We start from the raw sequence: 14,859 nt of genomic DNA on the forward strand, positions 1-14,859 counted from the left end.
TTAAACAAACTCTTATAAGAGACACCTGAAGCCTCAGTATAAGGGTAGAATTCATCATAGCTACTCCTGCTACTAAAAACACACCCAGGTATCCTGATTTTTATAGACTGATTATCTTACCAGGGCATGAAGAAAACTAGCCAATGGGATTGCCAATGTACCTTACTAGTCTTTGAGGAACTATAAAAGAAATGGAAGAATTAGTGGAAATTTAGAGATATGCAAATGGTGTTTTACTTTAAAAAACATTCTGAGGGTGAATTTTGGAAATGAAACAATTGATGGCCCATGAATTAGATGTTGAGCTTCAACAGAATTTAGGATACATTTTTAATTGGATATTTGGTAAACCTTTATCAGAGGATGATGGAAATCTAGAACATTAGACTGAGAAGGAAGTTGGAAATAGAAATAGTTTGCTTAGATCCCTCATGGATTCACTAAAAACAGCTCAAGTCATGCTGACTTATTTTGTTTCTGATAAGGTGAATGTATGGTAGAAAAGGGACTCTGTCAACCAGCAAACTATAGTCTCTTCCAACCGTAAGGTCTAGAGGAAATCGCCAGGGGATCTTGTTATTTAACAAAATGCAGATTCTGAGTCAGTAGATCTGGGGTTAGGTCTCAGTTTCTGAATTCTTAAGAGGCCCCCAGATGACACTGATGCTACAGGCTCATGGGGCATACTTTGAATGACAAGGTTAATTTAGACCGTGGGCCCCTAATACAACTTGTTAAAAACCGGATTCCTGCCGTCTATGTCCAAACTATCTGTCCATAGCTACAAGATTCTACTTTTTTTCAAGTGTCCAAGGTAATTGTATTGCACAATCTCATAAGGAACCATAGCATCAGACAGTAGATAACCAGTCACAATACACAATATCATTATAGTTCCTTTTAATTTTATTATTATTTTTAAGACAGAATCTCACTCTGTCACCCAGACTGGAGTGCAGTGATGTGATGTCAGCTCACTGTAACCTCCAACTCTCAGGTTCAAGTGATTATCCTGCCTCAGCCTTCTGAGTAGCTGGGACTACAGGTAGCCATGCCAGCCTAATTTTTGCATTTTTTAGTAGAGTCAGAGTTTCAACATGTCAGCCAGACTGATCTCAAACTCCTGACCTCAAGTGATCCGCCTGCCTCAGCCTTTGAAAGTGCTGGAATTACAGATGTGAGCCACCATGCCTTGCTAATATCATTATAGTTTTTACAGTCAGTTGTATTTATAACCAGTTGGACCTTTTTTTTTTTTTTTTTTTTTAGAATTCAGGTAGTGTTTTGGTTTATTATCTTAGTGTTGTCACAGTGATAGAAACCCCAGAGTGGGAAGAGGAACTCCTGCAAGGACCTACTTTTTGCCATCCCCGTCTGCCCTGGGGCTCAGAGCCTTGAGGCCTTTGCTTGGCCCTTCACATGTTAGGATATGGCCAAGAATCAGAAACTGATACCTTTTTCCAACACTACCTGTGTGCTGTGCTGGTGGAAGGTGGGAAGCTATACACGGTTATCCAAGTTGGTTATAAGATTACCAGTTCCCACAGGGCTGGATTTCTCAACTGTCTGGTAAACCAGTGGCACTTCACTGCCCCCAGTTGGACCTTTTTAAAAAAATCCCAGATAAAATTAATTATGTCTACTAGGGTACAACTTCTTTACCTTGTATATTATTGCACATTTTATGTTCTATTCTTATACACCTTGGCTCCCAATAGCCATGCCCTCTTACCAACATACCCTTAACAGAATTTGTATACACAGTTAGATTTTTTGGAATGGAATTGAGCACTGACTTATTCTACATCCCTAAGCCTCAGGCCCTCATATGGTCAGTGAACATGAGCATACCTACTTTAGTGGGGATCAAATAAGAATAACATGAAAGAATGTCCAGGGACTGACCTTGTAAATCAGTAACTCTAGGTTCTAGGCTGTTCCCTGCCGAATTTGACTTGACTCAGACAAGTTGTCAGACGTCTCTGATCCTCTCTCTTTCACCAATAGCAAAAGAGTTTTTAAATGTATAAAGTGCTAAACAAACTTGAGAGAGTTTTATTACAAGCAGTGGGAAAATGCATTACTTTTTAATTTAATGAAATGAATATCCAAAATTAATTGAACAGCATTAAATTAATTAATATGTCATTAATTTTTACATGAATTCTCTCCATTAGCAGTATGTCTTATAAATGTTTGCTAGAGGTGTCTTATATGTAAGCATTACTCACTGGTAGAGGAGTCTCACCTAATATAAATTTCCATCTTCTTGCTCGATTCTGGTTGAGGATCATATTATTCCAGCCTTTGTTGTCCCTGAGGTATGCAGGAATTTCTTTTGTGTGTGCAAACCCATTGTGAAAGCACAGTGCCATCAGCACTCTGTGTGTGTGTTGCTGGAAGTATAATTTTCTATACCTCTTTGGCTTTGGCCAGAGAAAGAAACCAATAATTGCATGTTGACTTTACTTGCTACTTCTAGGGGCACTTTATCCCACTGGGCTGTGAAATCGGCATTTCTGCGATGCCTATCTTATTTGTGCCATTCTTTGCCTGAACATCCTTTCCTATGGTGAATTTCAGAGAGAAGAAATAAAGATAACTATTTTTTTAAAGTTAGCTGACCAACATGAAGACCTAGACTGAAGGAAGTCCAGCTGCCTACATTTAAATATAAATTCACAATGACCCAGATTAATAGACCTTTGAGCCAGAAAAAGGTTGAAAATGGTGAAGGCAACTGAGATATGGTAGGTGAAGAATAGGGGCTCTGGAGCCAGATGGCTCAGGCTCTTACTTGGACTTCACTGCCTTCTGTGTGGGTCAACTTCGGTAAGTTAGCTCACTTTGCTAAGCCTCACCTTCCTTCTCTGTGCAAAGAGGATTAAAGGAGTTAATCAATTCTGCTGGAATCCATACCTGGAAGAAACAGAGTTTTGTTTTTCCTTCCAAAGCACTACAAATGCCTGGAAAAGTCCCAAGCACACAATAGGTGTTCAGTGGATGTCTGCAGAATGAATAGCTTTCTTCCAGAATGACAGAAAATACGTGTCTTCCTTAAGGTCCTGCAAACTGTTTCTCCACATGCCTTCTCTCTGAGCACTTCTTCACGGGAATGTTTTTATTGTTCCTTAACAGTGAATGGCCCCAGCATTTTGTTTATTATGCCAGAGATAAACCAGGGCACCCGTTAAAAGTCTAACCCTTCTGTGGAGTTTCACATCATCTAAAGTGTTTATTGATTTGAACTAAAGTAGATACAACAATTTGAAGCTTCAACCAAGTTTAGTCTTTTTTTTTTTCTTTTTTTTTTTTTACTGTTTACAAAACAAGATATTTTATGGAAGTAATTTATACATTGAATAGAAGAAGGCTATTCCCAATATTAACTTTATCTTGTAGACATAAATAACAAACAACTCCAGTAATCAAAATTTACTACAATTGTAATAGATTTTGGCAGAGTTTATGTATTGTATGCAATGCTAACATAATGCTGAGTTTCAAGGATAGAGGCCAGGATTTCTAGTTTGGCTTTGTTAAATGGGGGAAAAAAAATTCACTACTGTATTCGTAGTGTTTACTACATTCAAGAGATTAATTCTCATAAATAAAATTGTTTATACCAGCTTCTAATCGGAAAGTTGAAATTATCTGTGGCAATGTAGCCCACTAAAAACTTGTACACTATGAAAATATTTCAATAATTAATGCACGCTCCATCTAGAGTAATCGACAGTGAGGTCATAAACGTAATGGGCCATCTGTGTTTGATTTGTACATGAAAATGCTTAAAGGGATAGGCAGGTAATTCAAGCTTCCCTGGCAAGGAAGATTAGCTCCAACTTCTCCAAGTAGCAGAGTCATTTATTAGATTTTTTTCTTTTTTCTTAAAGTTTTTTCCAGATTTTTACTTGATCTATGTACTTCTTACTGTTTTTTTTGTTCTAATGCAATAATCCTTTTAGAGTTTTTGGTACTCTAAGATCAAATTAAAATTGGCTCATAGTCATTCTTAACAATTATACTTGGTTCCCCTAATTTATTTTTTTTGAGACCAGAGTCTCTGTCATCCAGAACAGAGTGCAGTGGCATAATCACTGCTAATTACAGTCTCAACCTCCCAGGCTCAAGTGATTCTCCCACCTCAACCTCTCAAGTATCTGGAACTACAGGCGTGAGCCACCATGCACAGCCAATTTTTTAGTTTTTTGTAGAGACAGAGTCTTGCCATGTTGTCAAGGCTGGTCTCAAACTCTTGTGCTCAAGCAGTCCTCCCACTTCGGTCTCCCAAGGTGCTGGAATTACAGGCATGCACCACTGTGCCTCGCCTCTTCATCATTTCAGTGACAACTTGAAAGCCACATGTCTTATTACACTATTAGAGGCTCACTCCGGTGACTAATTCTTCTGTCCGACCACTTCAAAATTTATTATTGAAGTTTTTGCTTTTCTTTTAGTTAACAATGAACTAACCCTGCTTATATGTGTTAACAAAGAGTCAGAGAACCATTAGAAGTCTTAGTCATAGTTTGGTAACTCACTCCTGAGAGCATGGAGCAGAATTCTGGATGTAAGATGATCTTGGTTGACATCAAAGGAGGTCCTAGGATTTTCTGCGCAAGAAAAGCAGAGCATTGACTAATTGCTGAGACCTGGACCCAAAAATGTGTCCAGGAACACACATTTAACTAGATTTACCAGAATTTATCATCTGCCGGGTACTGTGCTAGGTACTGAAGACATAGTGAATGAAACCAGCAAGGTCCCCATTCTCATGGTTCTTACAGGCTAGTAAATGCAACTTCCTCCTTAGAGGTACTGTTAAGTTCTACAACTAGGAAACTAAATGGATTCTCTCCCTTGGTAACCCCCAAAATCCATATCTCCTCCTGTATTGCCTGTTTGGGGAAAAATGAGGCACCATCCTCCCAGTCATTCAATGGAAGAACCTAGGTTATTCTGGACGATTCTTTTCCTCTTTCCCCCTCATCAAGGTGATTCACAAGTTCTGCCAGTGCTGTTTATCATTGCCTGACTGCTTCCCTCTCTCCATCCCTACCTGTACAGCTACAGTCTTAATTCAGTTCCTAAAATTTTTTTTTGCCTAGAATCTTGTAAGAGCGTCTAGTATTAATTCCTTATTACTCTATTCTCCCTACTGCTGCTATTATTTTAAACATTATAGTGTTAATAAGATTATGTTATTTCTCTGTGGAAAGTCCTTACTGTAAGAGTTCTACAATTGTCTTGGAGACAAAACCCATAATTTTTTTTTTTTTTTTTGAGATGGAGTCTGGCTCTGTCACCAGTCTGAATTGCAGTGGTGTGATCTCAGCTCAGCACAACCTCCACCTCCTGGGTTCAAGCAATTCTCCTGCCTCAGCCTCCCAAGTGGCTGAGACTATAGTCACATGCCACCATGTCCAGCTAATTTTTGTATTTGTAGTAGAGACGGGGTTTTACCATGTTGGCCAGGATGGTCTCGATCTGTTGACCTTGTGATCCGCCCGCCTTGGCCTCCCAAAGTGCTAGGATTACAGGTGTGAGCCACCGTGCCCGGCCAAAACCTAGACTTTTAACATGGTGTACAAGAAAAACTTTTGCTAATGTGGCCTGATCCTGCTTCCACTATGCTATCTCTTGCCACAAATCTAGCTCTCTAGTCCTGCAGAAGTCTATCTGCCGGGCACATTATACCTTCGAGGCTTTGACCATGGAATTCCCTTTGCCTGGAATCCCTGGCATTCTTTCTTTTATTCACTTGCACGATCTCTCTTCATCTGTAAAACGCTACTCCTATAGATGTTGCTTTTTCTGTTCAGCTTCTCTTCCTTGATGCTTGCCTAGGTTATTAGTGGACTCTTCTCAGAACACTTTGGGTTCAGCTCTATCGCAGCATGGTACAGCTCTATTTACCTGCTCCAGGTGGTCACACAGTGGCTGCATACATATGGGAGGTATGCTGAATAGGAGGTGTTGAAAGACATTCACCACATGTCTAGCACTGTGTTATGTCTGATCAAAGACACAACAGAATCTAAAGGCAATTCTCAAGAGTCCTTGTCTTTAAGTGGAGTGGCAACAAGATGCCTGCCCTCTACCAATCTGTTATTTATTTGGAACTAATTGTTAAGTTACCTTTATTCTCTACTTTTCCAGGCTAATGTTTCTTAAAAGTTTTTAGCTTTTAAAGTAATTCCTAATATTCAGTTATGTCAGTTCTTGCAATTCTTACTTACATACATATTCCTTTTAACAGCTTTAACCTGATGCCCTTAATATTTTTCAAAGGCACCTGAGAAAAGTGTAAGAAAAAATTTAAATTCATTTTATTCTAATTTTTGAAGTAGAAGGGAGCTTTTCAGTTCCACTGTGGCATTCTACATAATGCCAACCAACCTAACAAAAAGCAAAGCACACACCAACCCAATTGTCCATGTATTGTTATTAAAAATAAATAATAGCTGGGGCCAGGCTCGGTGGCTCAGGCCCATAATCCCAACACTTTGGGAGGCCAAGGCCTGTGGATCACTTGAGGACAGGAGTTTGAGACCAGCCTGGCCAACATGGTGAAACTCTGTCTCTACTAAAAATACAAAAATTAGCTGAGCATGGTGGCATGTGCCTGTAATCCCAGCTACTCAGGAGGCTGAGGCAGGAGAATCACTTGAACATGGGATGTGGAGGTTGCAGTGAGCCGAGATCACACCGCTGCACTCAAGCCTGGGTGACAGAGCGACACTCTCTCAAAAAACAAAACAAAACAAAAAGCAAAAAGATACAATATATGGATATTTAATTGAAATTTTAACTTTTCAGATACATGCTTAGTTTTGAGCAGACATAACCACCCTCTTTGTTTCCTGTAGAAATAAACAAAATACCAGCCATACTTCTAATCAGAAAAATGTAAATAGAAAAAATATATAAAATATAAATTCAACAAAAATATAAATTTAGCTCTTCACTGTTTTCTGAACATGTGCTCATTAGCTTTCACTACATGAGGTGTGCTTTTAGAGTAATAAGAAAAATGGGTACTTTCAAAATTAATGAATGTGATTAAAATATGTATTGAGGCTAAGAGTAGTTTATGAAACTGCATAGTTATACAAGGAAGAAAATGGGGTGGGAGCATAAGTACCCTCCATCTGAGGTTGCCTGTAGCATGGCCAATGGCGTTCAGCGTGCCCTGCATCCTAGGATGCTGCTGATGGGGCAGAGTGGGAGGACTTGGGTCAGCTTTTGTTTTTCTTTATGCACCAAGCTAGGGAAGTCAATTTTGCCTTCAACACATAGGATTGATTTTTCTTGATTTCATCATGATGATCAGAAAATATTTTATATACCTTTCTATATATTCAAAACATGAAAAAAAGAATCTTAAATAGCTATAGACGTTGCCACCCAGATGTTTTGAGTTCAAAGTAATTAACAACATGATAGGACACAGGCAACAGAGCCATCTTTCGCATAAATGCACAGCCTTATGAGACAGCAGATTAAAGGCTTAATGGGGCCAGATGTGGTGATGCATGCCTGTAATCCAAGCCCCTTGGGAGGCCAAGGTGCAAGGATTGCTTGAGGCCAGGAGTTCTAGACCAGCCTGGACAACATAGCAAGACTCCATCTTTACTCACCCCCACCCCCACCTCCAAAAAAAAGCCTGGTATGGTTGTACACACCTGTAGTCCCAGCTACTCGAGTGGCTGAAGTAAAGGATTGCTTGAGCCCAGGAGGTTGAGGCTGCAGTGATCTTGCCACTGCACTCCAGCCTGGGCAACCAAGTAAGACTTTATCTTAAAAAAAAAAAAAAACAACAAATATAAAAGCCTTCATTGAGGATGGTTTCAGCTGGCTAAGTGCCAACCATGTTTCCCACCAAAATATGGTTTCTTGTACTTCTTTGTGATATTATAAAACCAGTGCATGCTCAGAACAGAGAAAAATTAGAATATACAAAAAGCAAAACTAAGAAAAATACCCTGAAAAAGAATTTTTGCTTTTCTACAAGTTAGCCATTGTGATTGCATTGGCATAAATCTTTGCAATCGTGTAAAATAGCATGCTTCTCTACATATGTTTTGTAGCCAGCTTTTCCTCTTAGCATATCAAATATATCCATATCACTAGATCTATTTAGGGTTACGTACTTGAATAAGAACCTACTGCCTGTCAAGAAGGCGTATTACATGATACATAGCAGCTCACATATTGTCTTTTAAAAAAATTTAAAAGATACAGACAACTGAGAATCATACATAAATAAATTAAGTGAGCATGAATCTTTATTTTAAACATTTAGATAATATGCCTTGTAAACAAACCAGTTCAGTGTTTAAGAGTGATGAATAAAAATGTTGGGAAAGTGAGGGGAATATTTTAAAATAATTTGGTAAAATGGGTGGGGACTGGGTTTTGGAGATGAATGAATGTTTGCACCCAGCTTCCCAATCCCTAGACTATGTGTAGGTGAGAATATCTAGCACTGTGCTTGGCGTACTGTGGGCCTGGGGAGAGTTGGAACCCATCGAAATTAGCTGGAAGAAGCAGGGATTCAGAACACAAGGATGGTAAAGGTAAGCAGTGTCAAGGGGAGGCAAGAGTGTGATGGAAATACTAAAATGACTGTGTCTCAAAAACAGGGAGAGTATTCCCTAAATGGTGCTGGGATCACTGGCTAGGCATATGCAGAAGAATGAAACTGGACCCCTACCTTTCACCACATACAAAAATTAAGATGGATTAAAGACGTAAATGTAAGACCTCAAACTGTAAAAATTCTAGAAGAAAACCTAGGAAATACTTTCTAGGCATCATCCTTGACAAGAATTCTCTGCTAAGTCCACAAAAGCAACTGCAACAAAAGCAAAAATTCATAAGCAGGATCTAATTAAACTAAAGTTAGCTTCTGCACAACAAAAGAAACTATCAACAGAGTAAACAGCCTGAAGAAAGAGAGGAAATATTCACAAACTATGCATCCAACAAAGGTCTAACATCCAGAATCTATAAGGAACTTAAACAATTCAACAAGCAAAAAACAAACAACTCCATTAAAAAATGGGCAAAGGACAGGAACAGACTCTTCTCAAAAGAAGACATACAAGCAAACCAACAAACATGAAAAAATGCTCAACATCACTAAGCATCAGAAAAATGTAACTCAAAAACCACAATGAGATACCATCTCACACCTGTATGAATGACTATTATTAAAAAGTCAAAAAATAACATGCTGGCGAGGCTGTGGAGAAGAGGAAATGCTTCTACACTGCTGTTGGGAATGTACAATTACAGCCACTGTGGAAAGCAGTTTGGAGATTTCTCAAAGAACTTAAAAACAAATGGCATTCCACACAGCAATCCCATTACTGAGTATATACCCAAAGGAAAATAAATTGCTGTATCTAAGAGATACATATACTTCTATATTCATTGCAGAGCTATTCACAATAGCAAAGACATGGAATCAGCCTAGGTGCCCATCAACTGTGGATTGGACAATGTGGTACATATACACCATGGAATACTTTGCAGTCATAAAAAGAACATCATGTTCTTTGCAGCAACCTGGATGCAGCTGGAGGCCATTATCCTAAACAAACTAACACAGAAACAGAAAACCAAATACCGCACATTCTCACATGTAAGTGGGAGCTAAACCTGGAGTACACATGGACATAAACAATAGACACTGTAGACTGCTAGAGCAGAGAGGGAGGGAAGGGAGGCATGGGCTAAAAAAATACCTATTGAGTCCTATGCTCAGTACCTTGGTGATGGGATCATCTGTACCCCAAACATCAGCATCACACAGTATACCTACTTAACTAACCTGCACATGTAGCCCCTAAATCTAAAAGTTGAAATTGCTAAAAAATAAATATTATAAATAAATAAATATATAAACTTAGATATGCCCCGCTGCAAAATGAGGAGAGTTTGGTGGTGGAATGAGGAGAGAGAAAAAAAAATGTCCTCAAATGCTATACTGCAACAGAACCCTTGGAAGATGAAAGAGAAGAAGATAATGATGGCAGCTAATGGATAGCATTTACAATAATAATGACACCAACAGATCGTGCTTACATTTACCATATACCAAACAGAGGCCTCTAAGCACATTGCATATATTGACCATTTAATCTTTACCACATTCTGCCTGTAATGGTTCTCTTGTCCCAATTTGAAAACTCAAACTCTGCTCTCATAAGATCAGCTGAGGCCTCTGTTAAGGCTGCACACTGCTACTCAGTCATTGTTCTCAATAGCACTCCTCTGTAAAATTCCTCCTGCCCACAAATCCCCATCTCAGAATGTTTCCCAGGGAACCTGACCTATGACACTTTATACTAAACAAAGCAAAATAAAATAAAACAAAAAAAAATTCCCAAAACAGCAACAAAACAAAGTACTCCCTTTAAAAACCCTCTAAACTCATGACATTTTCTAATAGAGCATTCAGATTAGTTGAAAATAAAAGAGGAGCTGGGTGAGGCAGCTCATGCCTGTAATCCCAGCACTTAGGAAGAAGTGAGAGGATAGCTTGAGCCCAGGAGTTCGAGACCTACCTGGGCAACATAGTCCCCATTCTCCACAAAAGGAAAAAAAATACAAAAAAAAAAAAAAAGATTAAAGTAGAATTGGACTAGTGTTATGCTTGTCTGTAATACTGAAAGCTAAAAGATGATAAAAGTAAGTGTATAGAGAAAAGCCAGCTGAAAGCTAGAGATGGTGAAATAAAATCTATTGTGAGAAAAGGTCTAAAGTCAAAAAAGCGTATCATTAAGAAAATATTATTTATTTGGTTCCAAAGAAAATTATTTTGGAAACAGGTAAGGACTCAGTGTTTTTTACTCTTATATCCTCTCTGGTGAAAACATTGCAGAAAATTATCTACCCAAATGACAACTGAATATAACGGAGATCTCAAAACCAAAAGCATTGAAAACAATGGATGATGATAATGATGTAATTGAGATGCTGTAAAATATTGGTGAGTATGGATTATTGGAACAGAAAAAAATGAGATGTGGGGAAAAAATCTGAAGTTAAGAGGTGTGGCTGTGTGTGATGGTAAGGGGTAGGAAATTCATATCACAGTGGGAGGGAATAATTATTTAATAATGATATGCTAATGGGGCGTGAACATGAACTTCAGTAGTTATGGAAGGAAGGCAATGTATAGCACATTTCACAAACAAAAATACCTCCCAAATTACCAGGAGGAATAAAAAAATGAAGAGAAACTTAACGAGGTCAGCAAAAAATAGAAAAACAGGCAAAAAAAAAAAAAAAAAAAGCAAAATGTGAAAAAAAAAGAAAGTAAATATAAGATGAAGGAATTAAGTAGATCAGTTATTACAAGAAATATAATTGGATATAATTCCCTTTCAAATGTCAGACTAGGTTAAAAAACAAAACCCAGCTTAATGCCCCATACAACAGTTACACCCGTGACAAAGTAAAATACTGTAAATTAATGGTTGGGCAAAGACATCCTAGATAAATGGAAAGAATAACAAAACAACAAACCCCAAGGTGTTAGATTGAACGGAATGCAAGTTTGAATTCATAAAACACTTCAAAGAAAGCTACTATGTAATGATAAAAGGCATAGCCTATTAAGGAAATACGATGAATACAAAATATCAAATAACATAGGAGACAAACACAAAATAAAACTTCTAGAATTGTGATAAAAGAATACAATTGTAGTCAGAATATTTAATAAACCATTTTCAGTATCTGGTAGATTAAGAAAACAACAGGCTGGGCATGTGACTCACACTGGTAATCCCAGCACTTTGGTCAGTTGAGGCAGGTGGATCACAAGGTCAGGAGTTCAAGACCAGCCTGGCCAATATGGTGAAATTCCGTCTCTACTAAAAATACAAAAATTAGCCAGCTGTGGTGGCAGGTGTCTGTAGTCCCAGCCACTTGGGAGGTTCAGGCAGGAGAATCGTTTGAACCTTGGAGGCAGAGGTTGCAGTGAGCTGAGATTGCACCACTGCACGCCAGCCTGGGTGACTGAGAGAGACTCTGTCTCAAAACAAAAAAGGAAAAAAAAAAAGAAAAGGAAAAGAAAAGAAAAGAACAGTGAGCAAAGATATAGCGGATTTCAATAAGATAGTTAATAACATGGAACACACACAGAGATATATGCAAATGTGTGTGTGTGTGTGTGTATCAATGTACTCTAGAAGACTTTTTATCCTTATCTATGTCCATAAAGCATTTGTAAAAGTTAATAGGTACTTGACCACACAGAAAATCTAAATAAAATTTAAAAAGTAGAGGTTTTAAGGGCTACATTTCTGATCATAATGTAATAAAACTAGACATGAGCATAAAAAGTCAACAAAATGTTCTTAAAATTAAAGAGCACTTTTAAGTAATCCTTGAATCAAAGAATATAAGCAAATTAAAGTTATGAATTAGAGTAATAAAAATAAGAATATTTCCTACTATGTAAGACATTCATACAACTTTGTACTGAGGCAAAAATTATATTTTTAAATTGTCTTTTTTTTTGGTTAAAAAAAGACTGAAAATAAATTTTAAAATACTGAACTTAAATTCAAAAGTAACAGTAAAACAGGAATGAGGAAGGAGGAAATTAATAAAGATAAAAGCTTAAACTAACAAAATAGAAAACAAACATAAAAAGATGTAAGTGAAAACAATTAGCCTCTTTGAAAATATTGATGAACTAGGTACAATTCTGTCTAGCATGACTAAAGAGAGAGGGAGAGATCAAGAGAGAGAAAGTGAAATAAAAATACTTATAAAGGAACTACAACCACAGATACGAGGAAGATAAAATTTATTGGTGGATATTATGTGCAACTCCACAGAAACAAATTTGGAAACCTAGAGTGAATGGATTTTTTTTTTTTTTTTTTTTTGAAGTAAAAATACAGACTCTGGAAATCAGTTCTAGCATGAAGAGGTAGGAAATATAAATAAATCAATTATTAGTTGATTAAATAAATATAAATAAGTCAATTATTAGAGGCTGGAAAGTGAAAGAACTTCCATTTAAAAAGGCACCAGACCCAGATGGTCTTACAGATGACATTATAGTCTTCTTAAAAAAATCAGTTTCAGTGTTATATAAACTTTATTTGACCACAACAAGGATAACTTGAAAGACAGTACAGAATTTGAAGATCAATTTCAATAAAGAATTATAAACAGAGTTTTGCAAGTTAAATTCATCAGTGTATTGAAAACTTATGACACCACTAGTAGATAGTGTCTATTGCCAGAATTCAAGAATGTATCTTAGTTATTATAATTCATTAGTAAATTATAGAAAGGCTTCCAATTAGTTGTAATGGATATGATGGTGATCAATGAATCCTTAAATCCTGATTTCTGAATAACTTGGTGATTACAGGAGTGAGGTAAAGGGTAGAGAGTGGACATTGGTAGAAAAGAGTGATTTGGCTTTAGGCAAATGCATTAGTTATTTCTGCTTATTGATTTAATTTTTAGGATGCAATTTAAAGAGAGAGGAGTAGTGACTAAGTAGTGGGCCTGTGATGAGTACCTATCACGCTCCAAACCCTTGACCAGGGAGGTCTGCATACAGTGTCCTTTCATTTAATGATTTAATCAAGTCTGGGTGAATATGCTGAGCACACACTCATATTAATAGAATGCCTTCCAGAAACATTCACTGATTGAGGACCAAAAATCAACATATCATTTTAAAAGACATTAGGTATAAAAAGGACTTATGCATAGAATGTGATTATTGAAATTGGCTGCAGATAAACATGTTAAATACTTTGCAGATTTCATTCATGAGACAAAAAGTACAGCAATTTGAACTGATGTACCAGTTCATAGATCTTGACATTGCTTTACAAGTTCATTAGAATAGTTTTTCTTGCTATAACCATAGAGGCATACATACTTCTGCTGCAAAGACATCAGTGCTCACCTGACTTTCCTAGGCTGTCTTAATAAAGTGTCTGCTGGTTGTACCATCTTTGAATGGGGAATCTCTTAATCTCACGATGCAAAGGCAGAGGCTTGGTTTTCTATCCAGCAAAGCTCTATCTGAAGACCTTGGAGCTCTTGGGGAGGAAAGCAGTTTCCAACAGAAGGGAGAACCCTTTGGACATTTTTTTGTCATAAAACAGCCTCCTATCCTTCCTTGAGTATGCTTCCTGCTTCATCTGTCTCTGGCATAGCCTGGGTTCCTCCTGTTTGCCTTGAGAAGGGAGATTCTTTGGTGCATTTACAGGGCCTTGAAAGCCTGATGTCTTCCTAGGAGGAGAGGAATAGTCTTTCTTGTACTACAGAAAAGCAACAGAGCACAGTTCTGGCTAAAGTATGTTGCTAAAGAAATTTAAACAAAGCGAACTGTGGATACCTCAGATGCAAGATTTCGTTACTTAACAAGTTGGAGCAATAGCTACCAAGTCAGTGAATGTAAGTCTACCCTATAAATAAGGATTATGATATTAAACAGGGCTTTGCCTCATGACAATTTTGTCGGCAGCCAATTGTGATAGCTATCCTGTCTTTCTGCTTCATCACTTAAAGCGACAGTCTCCAGCTTTCCACTCCGCATCTATCATAAAGACACATTGATTTCCTTTCTAGAGAAACACATATTTCTTTTCTCCTACTAAAAAGATAAATCTGACAGATTTTAATCAAATGTAGTTGTTCACAACTATAGAAATCCATACGGTGCCACATATGAAAACAAAAAAGGAGAAGGAGTTCTGTGGCCAAGTTTCTTTGTAGAAGTCTTGCATTAATATACACACATGCACATGAACACACACACACACAGAAATAAAGTCTGAGGGCTGGGTATTTTAATAATTTTTA

Source organism: Aotus nancymaae, unplaced genomic scaffold, assembly GCF_030222135.1.
Source record: "Aotus nancymaae isolate 86718 unplaced genomic scaffold, 86718_ANA_hifiasm-v0.15.2.pri h1tg000014l, whole genome shotgun sequence".
Classification (NCBI taxonomy): domain Eukaryota; kingdom Metazoa; phylum Chordata; class Mammalia; order Primates; family Aotidae; genus Aotus; species Aotus nancymaae.